The sequence below is a fragment of the Chiloscyllium punctatum genome, chromosome 24 (genome assembly GCF_047496795.1).
Source record: "Chiloscyllium punctatum isolate Juve2018m chromosome 24, sChiPun1.3, whole genome shotgun sequence".
In the NCBI taxonomy this organism is placed as follows: Eukaryota; Metazoa; Chordata; class Chondrichthyes; order Orectolobiformes; family Hemiscylliidae; genus Chiloscyllium; species Chiloscyllium punctatum.
In genome coordinates, this window is record NC_092762.1 from 42,765,984 (window position 1) to 42,783,120 (window position 17,137).

The 17,137-nt window shown below is 42.4% G+C and overlaps 1 protein-coding gene across 2 annotated transcripts in view; it reads right to left on the reverse strand.

Annotated features, from left to right (window-relative positions):
• The window catches only part of LOC140494497 (uncharacterized), a 43,343-nt gene extending 27,002 nt beyond the window's left edge, over window positions 1–16,341 (reverse strand). For both annotated transcript variants that reach the window (XM_072593742.1, XM_072593741.1), the window contains exon 1: window positions 16,209–16,341. The gene's annotated coding sequence lies outside the window, so the exon portion shown is untranslated. The remainder of the gene's footprint in view (window positions 1–16,208) is intronic.
• Window positions 16,342–17,137: the final 796 nt, after the last annotated feature.

Consider the following 17,137-nt stretch of genomic DNA (forward strand, 5'->3'; position numbering starts at 1 on the left):
AGATCATTTCTGTTTTATATGCTCATGGGGTATGGACATTGCCCATTCCGAAATGCCCAGGAGAAGGTGGTGGTGAACTGCCTTCTTGAATGGCTGCAGTCCAACTGCTGTGGGTTGACCCACAATGCCATTAGGGAGGGAATTCCAGGATTTTTGACCCAGCGACAGTGAAGGAATGGCGACACATTTCCAAGTCAGGAAGGTGAGTGGTTTGGAGGGAAACTTGAAGGCAGTGGTGTTCCCATGTGTCTTCTGTCCTTGTTTTCTGGATGGAAGAAGTCGTGGGTCTGCAAGGTGCTGTCTGGGGATCTTTGGTGAATTTATTAACTGCTGTCTCCTGTCACCTGACTACCTAAACACCCAGGTCCCTCTGCTCCTCTACCTCTTTAGAATTATATCCTCTATTTTATATTGCCTTTTAACATTCTCCCTTCCAAAATTCATCACCTCCTTTATCTTTCTCCCCTTTGACCCACTCCACCAACTGGTCAAAGTCCTTTTGGAGTTCCACATTGTCCTCTTCATGTTGTACGATTCTTCCAGGTTGAGTCTTCAAACTTTGAAATTGTCCCCTACACATCAGATCCAGTCATTGATACATATCGGAAAAAGCAAGAGTCCCAGTACTGATCCCTGAGAAATTCCACTACAAACCTTCCTCCAGCCCAAAGCGTTTCCAATGACTATTACTTTCAGCTTCCTATTACTCAGCTAATTTTTGTATTCATGTTTTCACTGTCGCTTTTACACCAGAATTTACTACTTCCTTCACAAATCTATTGTGTAGCAGTTAACACAAAATTAGGTATTACTTTCACCAAACCTTTCTGTTAACTACTCAAAACATTCCAGCAAGTTACTTCAATGCCATTTCCCCTTTGGGTTCCCCAAAGCCTGTCTGGCATCTCCAAGGCACAAGTCAGAACTGATGGAATACTCCCTGAATGGGTGCAACTCCAATACCATCAAGAAGTTTGACACCATCCAGGACAAAGCTGCCTGCTAGATTCAGACTACGCCCACAAACTCCCTCCACCACTGATGTTTAGTAGCAGTGTTTATCATTTGCAAGACGTACTGCAGAATTTCACCAAACCTCCTTTGGCAGTATCACCTGAACTCACGATCGTGGCCATCTCAAAGGACGATGGCAGCAGATACATGAAAACGCTACAAACTGCAAGTTTCCCTCCAAGTCACTCACCATCCTGACTTAAAAATATAACACTGTCCCTTCAGCGTCACTGGCTCAAAATTTGGAACACCAGCCCTAAGGGTATTGTGGGTCCACCTCCATCACAAAGTCTGCAGCGGTTTAAGAAGGCAATTCACCACCACCTTCTCAAGGCCAGCAAATTTCAGACAATAAATACTGGTCAGCCAGCAGCACCTACATCCACAAGTGAATGAATGAAAACAACTGACCAACTGTGGTCGAACTCTGCACAGAGCACATTGAACAATAGGTATGATCAAGGATCATCTCCCCAATTCCTCAGCAAACCTTTGCTGTTGGTCAGCAAATCACATGAAAATGATAACGTGCCTTCAGATGTCCATCACTGTCTTAGTGATTGTGACAATACTATGGCTTTAAGAGGTGTATTTTATCCTGGTTTATTTATGAAGAGAGGTTGAGACAGAGGTGTCGAGTGCTCTCGAACAAAAAATAATGCAGCACAGAAACAGGCCCTTCACCCCTCCAAACCTGCACTGACACATTTGCCCTTCCATATTAAAACTGTTCCAAGCCAATAAAATAAACAACTTGTGAGGCCTTGGGCTTTGTATAAGGTTGGAACAATAGAAACAGCCTAAAGGAAAGGGGTCAATCTCCAAAGGAATTAGGATTTTAGTTTAACATTGGGTCCTGAAGCTGGATGTGGAAGCTGATAGTCCTCCCTCTGTTACAGCGAAAAGCTTGACATCTCTTCCTGCTGCTAGAATTTCAGATCTGACAATCTCTATTTTGCTGAATTTGCCTTTGCCAAGGGTGTAATATGAGATGCTACCATATTGGAACAGTTGCTGTTTAGCAGTTAAATATATTATTCTGAGAAGTTTTCCAATAGCATTAAAGTTATATCAATTCTTCTTTCTTTTGTTTGTATTTTAACTGTAGGGTAAGATTTCAAGTTGGTGGTTTGACCAATTGAATTGCATCCGGAACACAACGCCTTACACTTTCTTTTAAAAATAAGAAAAGGCTGTGGTCTAGACTATCCTCTTAGTCTATTTTGAAGGGGTTTAGTCTGGTCCACATTGGTGATTAATGGAAATTTTGCAACCAACCCTGCCCTTGTTACTATGCAGGACTGAATTTAGTAAGCATTAGAACTCAAATTCAGCATCATGGAACTGTCTGTTCCCTGCATTTACAATGTTTACAGCTTGCTACCTTATAGAACGGTACAGAAGAGGATTTCACCACAATTGGAGCTTCCTTTGGAGTCTGCCTAACTCATTTACAACATAAGAACAGGGGTTCAGCCATCTTTTAAAATAAAAGGGAAGGCACTGATGATTGAGATGAAGAGTTTTTATTTTTAATTCAGTGAGATGTGAAGCTATGGAATCCCCTTTCATAGAGGAATGTTGAAGTCCAGTCATTCTGTATGTCTGAAGTAGAGATTGACAGATCATTAAATCTGAAAGTTCACCTGCATTGCACCTTCCTTCCAGCACAAAGTTCTGCTTGGATTTGTGACACCCATAAAGTTAAAAATGTACATTTGGTCCCCAGTGTCCAAATCATTGCTAAAGATCTAAGGCTGAAGTACTAATCCTTGCGATACCCCACTAGTCACAGCCTGCCAACGTGCCAAAAACTTATTTATTCTACTGTCTGTTTTCTAGCTGTTGCCAATCATTAATCCATGGCAGAACATTATTTCCTACATTGTGTGTTTTAGTTTTGCTAATTGATTTATTCTCGGGGCATTTTATCAAAAGCCTTTTGAAAAGCCAATATATGCTATGTCCATCAATTTCTCTTCATCAATTCTGTTGGTGACATGCTGAAAAACTCTGATAGGAGATAATCACCAATGCATCCACTATCACCATAGCTACTTCTTTCAACATTCTGGGATGTAGAACATCAAGGCCTGGGGAGTTAGCAACCTTCAGTCCCATTAGTTTCTCCAACACAATCTTCTAACTAACATTAATTTCTTCTAAGTCCTCATTCTCCATTGTCTGTTGGATTTTTAACACACACATATCCTATTCTTCCTTTCTTTATTGCTATTTTTGGGAACTTCATATGCCTTTTTTTAACCTTGTACAATCTTTAAGTTCCTTTGTTAGCCACAGTTAACTGACATTTTTCGGGGGTTTTGTGGCTTTAAGGAATGTAGTAAACTATATAATGACTATTTATAAACAAAGGCTATCCATTGCTTATGTACCATCATACAAAGTTTTGTCCCAGTCTATTCCAACCTTTTACCTTCATAATTTCCTTTGTTCAGATTTAACTCCCTGACTTCAGAGTGGACTAATTCTCTTTCAAAAATAATGTAAAGTTCTATCGTCTCCGTCATTGCTAAAAGTTATTTATCAAAAAGATTTTTAGTAGCCCTTTTTCATTACAGAAGACCAGGTCTAAAACATAATTACAGAATCACAAGAATTGTCACAGTGCAGATGGAGGCTATTTGGCCCATTGTGCCAATCTCCTGCTTTCACCCAAATTCCTGCGCATTATTTCTAATCAAACAATCATCCGTGACCCTCTTGAATGCTTCAATTGAACTTGTCTCCACCACATTTCCAGGCAGTGCACTCCACTCTAACTATTCGTCGTGTGAAAAATGTTTTTCTCAGATCACTGTTGCTTTGCTTGCACATCACTTTAAACCTATGCCCCCCCCCCCACACTCTTATTCATTTTACAAGTTTAAACAGATTTACACTATCTATTCTATCTCACCTGCTCATGATTTTGAAAACCTCAATCAAATCTCCTCTCAGCCTTCTTCTCTCCAAGGAGAATAGTCCCAACATCTTTAATCTATCTGCAGAACTGAAATTTCTCATCCCTGGGACCATTCTCGTTTCTGCTTTCTCTCTAATGCATTCACATCTTTCCTGTATATACTATTCCAGCCCGGGTGTAATAAATATCTTGTACAAGTTCAACATCACCTCCTAGCTTGTTCTTTAATCGGTTGCTCAATGTGTTGCTCTAGAAAAACATTCCAGAAATTCTGCAGGTTACTAGCATGGTATTTAACCACTCAATGTGCTGGCTGAGGCAGGCTGGGGAACTACCTTCTACCAAAGGAAAGAAAACCTACTTTACTGTTGTTCGTCAAATAAATGCGTTCAGGCGGAGAACTCACTGTCACTGACCACATTAATTACTTCTCGGAAATGTCACAATATTTTAAAGTCTTGTTCAGAATTGTTCAAATGCCCGAAGAACAGAACCTATCATCTTCTCCTTTCTCCTCAACAACTTCCCCCATCCTCAAAATCAGACGGAAATGAAAAATGTCCAATCTGATGGGTTAGAAAAAAATCACTCAGGAGATGTGGGTGTCACTGGCTGGGCCAGCATTGATTGTCCGTCCCTAATTTCCATAGGGAAGGTGGTGGTAAGCTGCCTTCTTGTACAGCTGCAGTCTATTAGGTGTGGGAATACCACAGTGCTGTTAGGCAGGGAGATTCAGAATGGTGATATATTTCCAAGTGAGTGATTTGGAGTAAACACGCAGGCGATGGCGTTTGTATGTATCTGCTGTCTTTGTCCTTCGAGATGGAAGTGGTCATTGAGTTTGAAGGTGCTGTAGAAGGAGCATCAATGAATTTCTGTGGAGTATCTTATAGATGGTACACATAGCTGCTATTGAGTGTCGGTGGTGGAGAGAGTGAATGCTTGTGGATGTGGTGCCAATCAAACAGACTGCTTTGTCATGGATGGTGCCAACATCCCACCATGTTGTGGCAAATTTCCATCACACGCCTGACTTGAGCCTTGTAGATGGAGAACAGGCTTGGAGGAAGCAGCAGGTGGGCTACTTCCTAAACAATTCCCTGCGGCTAATCTGTTCTTCAAACCAACATCATATTGGCTAGCCCAGTCAATTTCTGATCAATAGAACTCCCCAGGATATTGATCATGCTGCTAATGCAGTTGATGGTCAAAAGATTTTGATTAGGTTTTCTGAAGAGATCCAACAACAACATTGATCTTCCTATGTGCCAGGTATGATTCTAACCAGTGGAGAGTTTTCCCTTAGATACCCTTGACTCCAGATTTTCAAGGGTGCCTGATGCTACACTCAGTCGAATGCAGCCTTGATGTCAAGGGCTGTCACACTCACCTCATCTTTGGAATTCAGCTCTTTTGTCCAGGTTTGAACCAAGGTTGCATTGAGGTTAGGAGCTGAGAGGCCCTGGAAGAACCAACCTGGGTGTCAGTGAGTAGGTCCTTGCTGAGAATGTGCTGCTTGATAGTACTATTGATTATTCCCTTCCATCTCTTTACTGATGGTAGGAAGGGACTGACTGGATAGATTTGTCCATGTGGAAACGCTGTGCCAGGGTTGACAGCACTGGGCCTGCTGTTCCAGTCTCTAGTGCCTGAAGTATTCCAGTATATCAACCCAGTTTGATTCCTTCTTGAGTTTTCTGCTGTGGTTTGTGACAAGTGTGTCGAATTTGTGAGAGCGGTCAAACACATTGGTAACATTCCAATAGTTTGATGATTACTTAGACTCGATTTTACATTTCAGATGAATTAATTACATTTAAATTCCCCTCATGTCAGGGTGGGAATTGAACCCATGGCTGCAGAGGTCTACCCTGGGTTGCTGAAGTATGACTCCTGTGACAACACCACTGCCCACACAAGTCATTAGGTTGGCTTACCACTATCTTCTCAAGAACAGTTTTAGGGATGGGGAATAAATACAGGTCTTGGCAGCAATGCCCACCTGTCTTGAACAATCAAAAAGTATCTTGCTTGCATGATCTAATTTCCTTTAATCACGAGATTACCTATAATTACTCACCATTCATGCTGAACCATCACCATTCTCCCCTTTGTGATTCTTGCTATGACTATGAGAATGTATGAGAGAATTAAAGGTATGACACAGGCTTCATTTGTAAACCGTACAAATAGTCAGTCATTCCAGTTCTTCCCTCAAAAGTCAAACAACCTTTAAACCACAGTGATGGCGTTTCCTGTTTAGATGAACATTAAATCCACAGCAGGTACTTCCCACTTTAAAATTACAGCAGCATTTTATTTCAAAATGTCAAACCAATCACTCATGGTCGATATTTGTTATTAATGTCTTCCTAGACTTTATCACAGTCTGCTTCAGGATTACTTAAGTCCTGAAGAAGGGTTACACCCGCAACATCAACTTCTCCACCTCCTAACGCTGCCTGGCTTTTCCAGCCTTCTGGATTAATTCAGAATTAATTACAGCCCCCAATATAGTGTCAACTGCACATTTTGAAATTGGCACTTCCAGTTCCTGAGTGGAAATCCTTGATGTAAATGGTGATCTCAGCACCAATCCCCAGGGAAAATGGAGGGGGTTCTCCTCTATCTTGTTTGTGGCTCATTCCTTTCCACTTGGAATCGGTCTGGACCTTTCCTCTGCATTGGCAATTCACCAGGAATATTGCCTGAGATGGAGCATTTCAGTTAAGGAGAGATCTGGATGAGCGCAGTTTGTTACCTTTGGAGCAGAGAAGGTTGAGAGGGGACCTGACCAAGGTGTGTAAGATTATGAGCGGCTTTCAGGGGGTGTGTGGAAAGGAGCTGGTCTCCTAAGTTGAATAACAAAGGGGCATTGTTTTAAAGTGAAAGATAGAGGTTTAGAAGGGATTACAGGACGATCATTTTGCCCAGAGGGTGGTGGGAGTCTGGAAATGCATTCCTTGGAGGGTAGGTGAGGCAGAAAACTTCACAACCTTTAAAAAGTATGTGGATGAGCACTTGATGAATCATCACATTAAAAACTATGGGCCTAATACAAAAAAAGGGGGCTAGTATAGCTATGTCAGTGCATGACTGGATGGGCCGAAGGCCCTTCTCTGTACTGTATGGCTCTATGACTATGACCATTTCCTACCAAATTTCCATCTTGACCATTGCTTTTTATTGTTTTGTAGCCAGCTTGCTATTTGCCGTCTTTATTCTCAGGCTGTGGGTGATATTACCAAGTCAGACTGTATTGCCTAATCCAGGCTGCTCCAATTCCATTGTGTGTTAATTGGGAGTTGCAATAGTCACAGAGTGAAAGAGCTTGACAATTTACATTCCAGTTAATGGTTTCAGTCAGGTTACATCGCCAGCTCTCATCTATCCTGTGGAGCTGAGATTCTCTTCTTTCTTGCTTGTAGATCATCATCCCTTTCAACCTGAAATCAGTCTGGAACTTACTACGAGACAATCCAAAACAGGAACAGCAGTCAGCCATTCAGTCGCTTGAGCCTGCTCCTCTATTCAATAGAATCCTGGCTGATCCGACATTCCTCACATCCACTTTCCTGCCTTTTCCCTTTAACCCTTGATTCCCCGACTAATCAAGAGTCTATCTGTCTCAGCCTTAAATATACACAAGGACTCTGTCCACACAGCTCCCTGTGGCAAGGAGCACCAAAGACTCAATCCTTGGAGAGAATGAATGCCTTCTCAGCTCAATTCCTAAATTGGTGCCTCTTCGTTCTGAGACTATGTTCTCTAGTTGTAGACTCTGTGTGGGCAGGTCATATCTTACGAACTTGATTCAATGTTTTGAGGAGGTAACAAAGGTGATCGAGGTGGGTAGAGCAGCGAATGCTGTCCAAATGGACCTAACTAAGGCTTTTGACAAAGGTCCCTCATGACAGGCTCATCCAGAAGCATGCATGGGATCCACAGTGACTTGGCTGCGTGGTTTCAGAATTGGCTTGCCCATAGAAGAGAGAGTAGTGGGGGAAGGGTGTTTTTCTGGCTGGAGGTCTGTGACTAGTGGTGTTCCACAGGAATCCATACTGGGCCCTCTGCAGTTTGTGATTTATATAAATGAGTTGGATGAAAATGTAGATGGGTGGGTTAGTAAGTTTGCAGATGAGACAAAGATCGGTGGAGTTGTGGAATAGTGTGGAAGGTTGTCAAAAAATACAGATATAGATTTAGATCAGCTGCAAATTTGGCAGATTTAGTTTTAGCTGTCTCAGTTTTGCCAGGACCTGATCCTTTTGTGTCCAAAGTCTGATATTGTCAGCTGTGACTGCAAGTGTGTCCAGAAAATTAAAAACCATTACGGACTCTTAATGATGATAAGTGTTGCACATTGGGAGATCAAATGTTAAGGAAATATATAGTTAATGACAACACCCTGAACAGCATTGATATACAGAGGAATCTTGAGATTCAAGTCCATAGCTCCCTGAAAGCAGCCACACAAGTGGATAGGTTGGTAAAGAAGGTATATGGCATGCTTTATTGGTCAGGGAATTGATTACAAGAGTCAGGATGTCACGTTGTAAGTTTTATAAGACTTTGGTTAGGCCACACTTAGAGTATTGCATTCAATTCTGGTTGCTACATTACAGGAAGGATGTGGAGACTTTGGAAGGGGTGCAGAAGGGATGCTGCCTGGATTAGAGGGTATGAGCTATAAGGAGAGGCTAGAAAAACATGGTTTTTTTTCTGGATTAGTGAAGGCTGAGGGGAAACTTGATAGAAGTCTATAAAATTATGAGGTGCATAGATAGGGTTGATGGTCAGAATCTTTTTCCCAGAGTTGAAATGTCTAAAACTAGAGGATGTGCATTTAAGGTGAGAGGGGGAAACTTCATAGGAGGTGTGAGGGGCAAGTTGTTTTCTACAGAGAGGGGTAGGAGTCTGGAATGCACTGTCAGGGGTGGTGATGGTGAAGGCAGATATGATAGGGGTGTTTAAGGGACTTCTAGATAAGCAAGTGAATATGTAAGGAATGAAAAGAAATGGACCGAAGGCAGGCAGGAAATATTAGTTTAATTTGCCGTCATGTTTGACACAAGTGCCTGTTTTTGTGCTGTACTGTTCTATGTTCAATGTTATTTGTCAGCCAGGGCTCCCTGATTGGAGCTGAAAATGTGTTGCTGGAAAAGGGCTTATGCTTATCCCCTGAAGAAGGGCTTATGCCCGAAACGTCGATTCTCCTGTTCCTTGGATGCTGCCTGACCTGCTGCGTTTTTCCAGCAACATATTTTCAGCTCTGATCTCCAGCATCTGCAGTCCTCACTTTCTCACCAGATTAATAGTTCCAATCAGGGAACTCATATTCTGTGGCCATGCCTCTTACCCATATAGGGCCATTCCCATGGTTTCTACAACAAACTTTGTCCCCTGAAGTAAACTGTCTCTCTCGCTTAGTGGAATTGTGTACCTGGCCTTGGTGTTCCTGATGCCATTTCACTCTTCCCCCACTCCAGGTGCAGGGAGCTCAGAGTTAACCTGGTGTGGAGTCTTCTCCCCAGTAGCAACTCTGCTGGAATATCCCTGTAGTTGCATGGGAGATGGTGCTATAATCAAATAGGAACTGGGAAAGTTTTAAATCAAGCCAAGCTGGAAGCTGTTTCATGAAATCTCTCTTCAAAGTTTTGACAGTTTTTTCTCCCAGACCATTGGATGGTGGATGGTATGGAGCTGAGCTTATACATTGGATACCCTTCAACTTTAGGGCATACTCGAATTCCCTGTCAGTCAAATAAAAAGATGTGCACACTTTTTACCTTTGTTGCTATGTTTAGTGGATGAACTCTCTGCATCTCCAACCACTTTGAGTGGGCATCCACAATGACTAAGAAAATTGAGCCCATGATAGGACCTGCATAGTCAATGTAACCAAGTCTAGGGTTTGCCCAGCCATTCCCACAAACGTTGGGAGTCTAGGCAGTATTTTTTGTCCTTTTCGCATTGCCCCATCAATGCGCCTCTGTCTGCAAACCATCCTGGCCACCAGACATAACCTCTCACCAACATCTTCATTTTGGAAATCCCTGGATGACGCTGGTGGAAGTCAGCCAGTATCTGGCAGTGACCTTTGCTTGGGATAAACACTCTTACTTCCTATAATAATATGCCGTCCTCTACTGTGATCTGGTCTCTCTGGGCCCAAAGAGGTTTCAGTTCTGGCTGTGACGGCCTTTTGGTTTCCCCCATCACCACCAGCTGTCTCAGTTTTGCCAGGCCCAGATCCTCCTGCATCCAAAGTCTGATATTGTCAGCTGTGACTGCAAGTGTGTTCAGAAAGTTTGAAGCTATTATGAACTCTTACAGTGATGGTGCATCTACCAGTGGGAGACAGCTCAATGCATCTGCAGTCACTACTTGGCCTCCCAGATGGTCTTCCAACTTGTAATTAGATGGACTTAATGTTAGAGCCCATCACTGAATTTAGCCTGAAGCTATGGGTGACACTGCCTTGTCCACTTTAAGTAGACCTAGCAGAGGTTTGTGGTCCATTATTATGAACAAATTTACATTTACAAGTTATTGGTGGAACTTTCTGACTCCAAGTATGACTTCCAAACCTTCCTTCTCTATCTGGATGTACTTACACTCTGCATTAGCATACACTATTGGGTGTTCCTCTCAATGGAGACCAGTATGGCCTAATACTACCACGATGCTGTGTGGGGAGGCATCGCATGTCAATAACAGATCTCACTTGGGATCATAGTTTGCCAACACCTTACAGGATAATAGCTGTTTCTTCTCTTCCCTGAAAACAATGGCTTGGCTATGCGACCATCTCCAAGGCTGAGTTGATGCAAAAGGGGCCAAGATGGTGGCCAGATTGTATATGAACTTTCAATACTAATTCCCCAGCTGGAGGAAAGAACTAAGCTCCAGTTTAGATGTGGGACTGAGCACCTTTGGTCACTCTAACTTTATCTTCTAATGGATTTAGCCCAGTCTCGTCGACTTTGGAACCCAATTAAGTCACCTGGAACACACATTTCTTTCCTTCTAAGATGTATGCCCGGCCGGAAGAAATGTCTTAGGACTATGTCCAAGTTCTCTAAGTGCTCCTTCTTGGTCTTTCCTGTTATTAGCACATCACCTAGATAAATGGCGAACTGAGGTAGATCTTGTAAAATGCTTTCCATCGTCCTTTGAAAAATTGCTGATGATATCCCAAATGGCAATCTCGAATATTGGTACAAACTCTTATGGATATTAACTGTAGCATACCTCTGGGAATCTTCATCTAATCTCAAATGCAAGTACGCGCGGTTTATGTCCAGTTTCATGAGGACCTTTTACCAGCTTTCCGTACAAGTACCTTATGCGAGGGATTGGGTATTTGTCCATCTGTGAGAAACAGTTTACCATTTGTTTAAAATCTGCACAAAGGCGAATTGACCGGTTGTGCTTCACTATTGGTACAAATGGTGATTCCTTTGTTATCCAGTCTTTGATTTCAGCTTCTAGTTTTACCTGGAAGGCAAATAGCACTGGGCGGGCCTTGCAGAATCATGGAATTGCTTCCTGGTCAACATGTTAGGTGACCTTGAGAGTCCCTAGATCTTCCTGTAAACTTCCAGGTATTCAATTCACTCAGTCAGCCATTTTTGAATCGAAAAATGTTGAGCCAATCCGGGTGAATCTTTCACAACTAATTCCATCCCATCAAGCTTAGGCCAAGCCTTTTACTACAAACAGTGGGAACTGAACCAGCTGCTTCTCCTAAGAGACCGGAACCGAATTTGTACCCTTAATCTGTAAAGGTTCCCTGGTATTGTTTTGCTGTCTAGCCAAGGTCTTGTGCAAATGTAAGAGTTAGAGTCCAGAGTGAATCTTGATAAAGACTGGTTCTGCAATCACTGAAATGGCTGCGCCAGTATCTACGTTTATTTGAACTGGCCGACCAGTTAACCAGATGTCTATTTTAATTGGTTCTGATTTTGATGTTGCTAAGCAATTTAACTGTCTCAATTCAGATGTCGATGTGCTTTCCAGGGTATGCACTCTCCTGGATACTGGCCTATAAGTTCTCTTACTTAACTGAGGTCGACTGGGACTCTTTTTCTGTCTTGAGTCCGCAGGCAGCAACTACAATGGCTTGCCAGCCTGGATCTTGAAGAAAATTTTAACTGTTTGACAAGGCTTGGCTTTGTTTTGGGGTCTTGCTGTGGGTTGAGCTAGAGTCCCATTGCGATATGTCCTGAGTGAGGCTATGCAATTGCTTTCACTCCAGTCATATTCCCCAAGCTCAGTTGGACCAGTGAGGGTTTCCACTTCCACTATCCTGCAAATCATATGCTCCTCTCTCTGCATTTTCCAATGATAAAGCCAATGGTAGTGTAATTGACCAGAATCTGATCTGGGGTGAGTAACTGAGCTCCGGTCTCTCCAAAGTCTGTCTACCATGAACATGGGTGGCACGGTGGCACAGTGGGTGGCACGGTGGCACAGTGGTTAGCACTGCTGCCTCACAGCGCCAGAGACCCGGGTTCAATTCCCGCCTCAGGCGACTGACTGTGTGGAGTTTGCGCGTGGGTTTTCTCCGGGTGCTCCGGTTTCCTCCCACAGTCCAAAGATGTGCAGATCAGGTGAATTGGCCATGCTAAAATTGCCCGTAGTGTTAGGGAAGGGGTAGATGTAGGGGTATGGGTGGGTTGCGCTTCGGCGGGGTGGTGTGGACTTGTTGGGCCGAAGGGCCTGTTTCCACACTGTAAGTAATCTAATCTAATCTAAAACACAAGTCAGGGGAGTGATGAAATACTCTCCGATAACAGTCAAGAAGCTTGACACTATTCAGCCTGCTTTAACTGTCATCCCATCCACCAACTTCAACATGCATTTCCTCCACCTCCAATACATGCAGTGCATACAATCTGGAAAATGCAGCTTCCTTAAACAGCTCCACCCAAACCCATGAACCTCAAAAATCTAGAACAAAAGTATTAGACCCATGATTACTGTTGGTTCACTGTAATGGGATCAAAGTTCTGGAACTTCGTTTCTAACAGCATTGCACGTGGCCTGCATTGATGGACTCCAGCGGTTTGAGAAGGTAGCTCACCCCATCTTCTCTGGGGTAATCATGATATGCAAAAAAAACGCTAATCCAGCTAGTGATAAAAGAAACATAGAACATTGACTCCCCACCCCAGATCAGAGAAAGAGACACTTCACTCCACATTCTCAGTATGAACATAGGAACAAGAGTAGGCCATTCAGACCCTTGAGCCTCTTCCACATTGAATGGGATTATTGACCATTTATGGCCTACCTCCATATACCTGCCACATATCTATAATATAAACCATATGGTATAGAAGCAGAATTAGGCCATTTGGCCCATTGACTACTTTGCCATTTGATCATGGCTGATATGTTTCTCAATCTCACTCTCCTGCCTTCTCCCTGTATTCGTTGATCCCTGTACCAATCATTAACCTATGTATCTCCGGCCTAATGTCTTGGCCTCCACAGCCTTCTGAAACAATGAGTTCCATGGATTCACCACTATTTGGCCGAAGATATTCCTTCTCATACCAGTTCTAAAGGGTTGCCCCTTCACTGTAAGGCTGTGCCTTTGGACCCTAGTCTTTCCTATTCGCGAAAACATCCTCTCCATGAGCACTCTGTCCAGACCTTGGAGTATTCTGCAAGTTTCAATCAGATCTCTCTAATCCTTCTAAACCTCATTGTGAACAGACCCAGTGTCCTCAACGACTCCCCATATGACAAGCCCTTCATCGTTGAGATCATTCTTGTAAATTTCCTCTGGGCCCCCTCCAAGACCAGTACATCCTTCCTTAGATGTAGGGCCCAAAACTGCTCACAGTATTCTAAATGCAGTCTGACCAGAGCCTAGTACAGACTTACCAGCACATCTCTGCTCTTGCCCTCTTGAAATGAATTAAATTTACCTTCCTTACTGCCAAATGAACCCGCATGTTAATCTTAAGAGAATCCTGAACTAGGATTCCTAAATCCCTTTGAGCTTCAGATTTCCAAAATGTTTTCCTATTTAGAAAATAGTCTATGCCTCTGTCCTGTTCTTTAACCTGCAATGATGTTGTGGCTTTAAAGGTTATTTTATCCTTTTATTTTGAAGAGAAGTTGTAAGGCAGAGGCTTTGAACACTTTGGGTTAATGTAAACAGATTGGGAGGCCCTGAGGTATTTTTTAAATGCAGTGTTAATGGGTGTGGCCAGCTCTGTCAGATCAGGATTTCTGAACAGCATCAGAAGCTATTGGGGTCTCAACAGAATTGGAGTTTTCAGTGAATGTCTCCTGGCTGCTACAATCTCTGAATTTTCTCTTGTTTTTTTTCCTCCTGGATTGGAGAACTGCATGTGAGAATCTGTGTCTGAATTTTCCTTTTTTGCAAAGGGATGTGTTACCATATTGGAACAGTTAATTAGTAATAGTTACTGAGTCTTATTATTCTGTTTAATTTTCCAATAGAGTTCAGCTACTCGAAATTCTTCTTTCTTCGGTTGTGTTTTAACTACAGTGTTTAAATAAATTGTTTTGCTTAACATCGAGTAGTATGACCAGTCGCATTGCATCTGGAACGTTCTCTTTATACTTGCCTTTAAAAATAAGAAAATATTAGGATCGAGGCTACCTTCTTAAAATGTTTTGAGGGAGTCTGATCTGGTCCATAAGACTACCAAAGACTACCTCACACATTCCTGCACTGTATTCCATCTGTGATTTCTTTACTCACTCTCCTAGCCTGACCATGTCTTTGTGCAGCCTCCCTGCCCCCTATCCTGTCCCTCTCTTTTTGTGTCATCTGCAGATTTAGCAACAATGCCCTCAGTTCTGTTTACAGATCGTTAATGTATAATGTGAAGAATCGTGGTCCCAACACTGAACCTCGCGAATTTCACTAGTCACCAGCTGCCATCCTGAAAAAAAAACTCCTTTATTCCCATTCTCTGCCAGTCAGTCAATCCTGTATCCATGCTAGTACCTTTCCCGTAACACCTAACACATATACCTCTGTACATCTCACAAGACTTTTCACTTAATGGACATTTGAATATTCAAGCAGTACATGACTTGGGGCCATTCATTAAGATCATGACTGCACTGATTTTAACATCAACTCTATATTCCTGTGTATTCCCCAATAATCTTTCATCCCTTTGATCATCAAGAATGTATGCACCTCTTCATTAAAGACATTTTAAGATCCTGCTTCCACTGCCTTTTGAGGAAGAGAATTCCAATCTCACAACCCTCAGAGAGAAAAACAAAATGCTTCCTCATTCACATCTGTCTTAAGTGGACAATTTTAAATGATGATCCCTAGTTCTAGATTCTGCCAGAAGAGGAAATATCCTTTCAATATTCACCTGATTCTGTTCCCTTGCAAAGATATATCTTATAAAGTCACCTCTGATTGTTGGAAATTTCAGATGGTACAATGCCCAGTGCCTCCTCATAAAGCTAACTGCTCATTGCAGGTGTAGTAAACCTTCTTTGAACTGTTTCCAATGCACAACATCCTTCCATAAGTACACTGATCAGTATGGTTTTGGTCTGGTGTTTTTAAATTCATTCACAGAATGAGGGTGTCGCTGGCTCGGCCAGCATTTATTGCCCATCCCTAATTGCCCAGAGGGCAGTTGAGAGTCAACCACATTGCTCTGAGTGTGGAATCACATGAAGGCCAAACTAAGTAAGAATGGCAGATTTCATTCCCTGAAGGACATTAACAAGCCAAATGGATTTTTGTAATAATCAACAATGTTTTCATGGTCATCAGTCGATTGTTAATTCCAGATTTTTTTATTGAATTCAAATTCCACCATTTGCCATGGGGGATTTCTAAACCAGGTCCACAGAACATTATCCAAATTTCTGATTAATAATCGAGTGATGATGCCCCTGGGTCCTCTCTGCCTATTGATGCTTTCTGGATTCAATCACTCTAAACTTTCATTTACTTTGGTAAATTTCAGGTTTAAGCTTTCCATAACTTGTTGAAAATTCCAAATCAGACATCTGGTTAGACATTCCACTGATCTATGACTCGAGGCTATCTCTGGCAGTTAGTTGTTTGAAGCTCTGTATAATCATTTCCCTCATTAAACCTGCCTTTAATGCCTCCTGTATGGGTTATGTGTACCTCAGTCAGACGAGTCCCCTTTGTTAAAACATAAAGTTTAAATTCATTCAAGTCCAATCTGTTAGACGATTCTCAAGAACCAGATGATATTTCCATAATAACATCACTAACCTTCACAGCATTACCCTCGGGCCAGGGTTCAAATCTTTTTCTCCCAGTCCTGAAGCTGCTCACCTGTCCCCATTTGGTCAGTCGTGTTTACCGAACCCTCTGGATTCTGTTCTGATGTTTAACCTTAGCACGGTGTCAGTGTCTGCATTTACCTGTGGGTGGAACTCTATTCAGGTGCTATGACTCACAGCAGGAAAGAATAGATCCCACCTTTTCTACATTTAGACTGAGTAAGCACTGAAAGAATTAACTGTTGCAATGCCCCACTGTCTGGGAGGAAAGCTGATCAGCGTTTTCAAAAGTAATTTCCTCCAGCAGCTCTGTTAATTAGCCTGTTGAGGAAAATAGCCCCTTAAATTCTCTTGAGGGAGTCTGGGTGTAGAGTTGGGAGGCTTTGGGAATGTATCACACAATGAACACATAGGCACACAAAAGGTGTATTCTTCAGAATGTAAAATGACAGCATTTACATATGGATTCACATCAAATTGTATCAGAGATCATAAATAAGCCAGAACATAAAAGATATTTATCCAAACTCTCCACTTGCCCAGAAAGAAAGTAAATTTGCAAGTCTTAACATTTGCAAGTGATTTGACAAATTAAGACCAGAAAGAAAATGGTCACTCATAAACAAAATTGTTTGTTCTCTACTCTGATCCAGTTTCAACTGTTCCTACACAGCATTGCATGAGGGTTAAATTCCCTTCCAATAATGTTCACACCATTTGTGATCAAAACAACCAGATAATTCGGCTTTGCGTTAGATATCCAGCGAGTTGCCACAACCTATCCATTGTGAGAGCCTCTCACAGGTGGTATCCTCTTGCAAAGAAGTTCAGACCGTGCTGGGGTGGGTCTTAGATGGCACGGCACTCCACATTTTGCTGATGATACCTTGGACAGATCCTCCACCTAGCAGTGGAGAG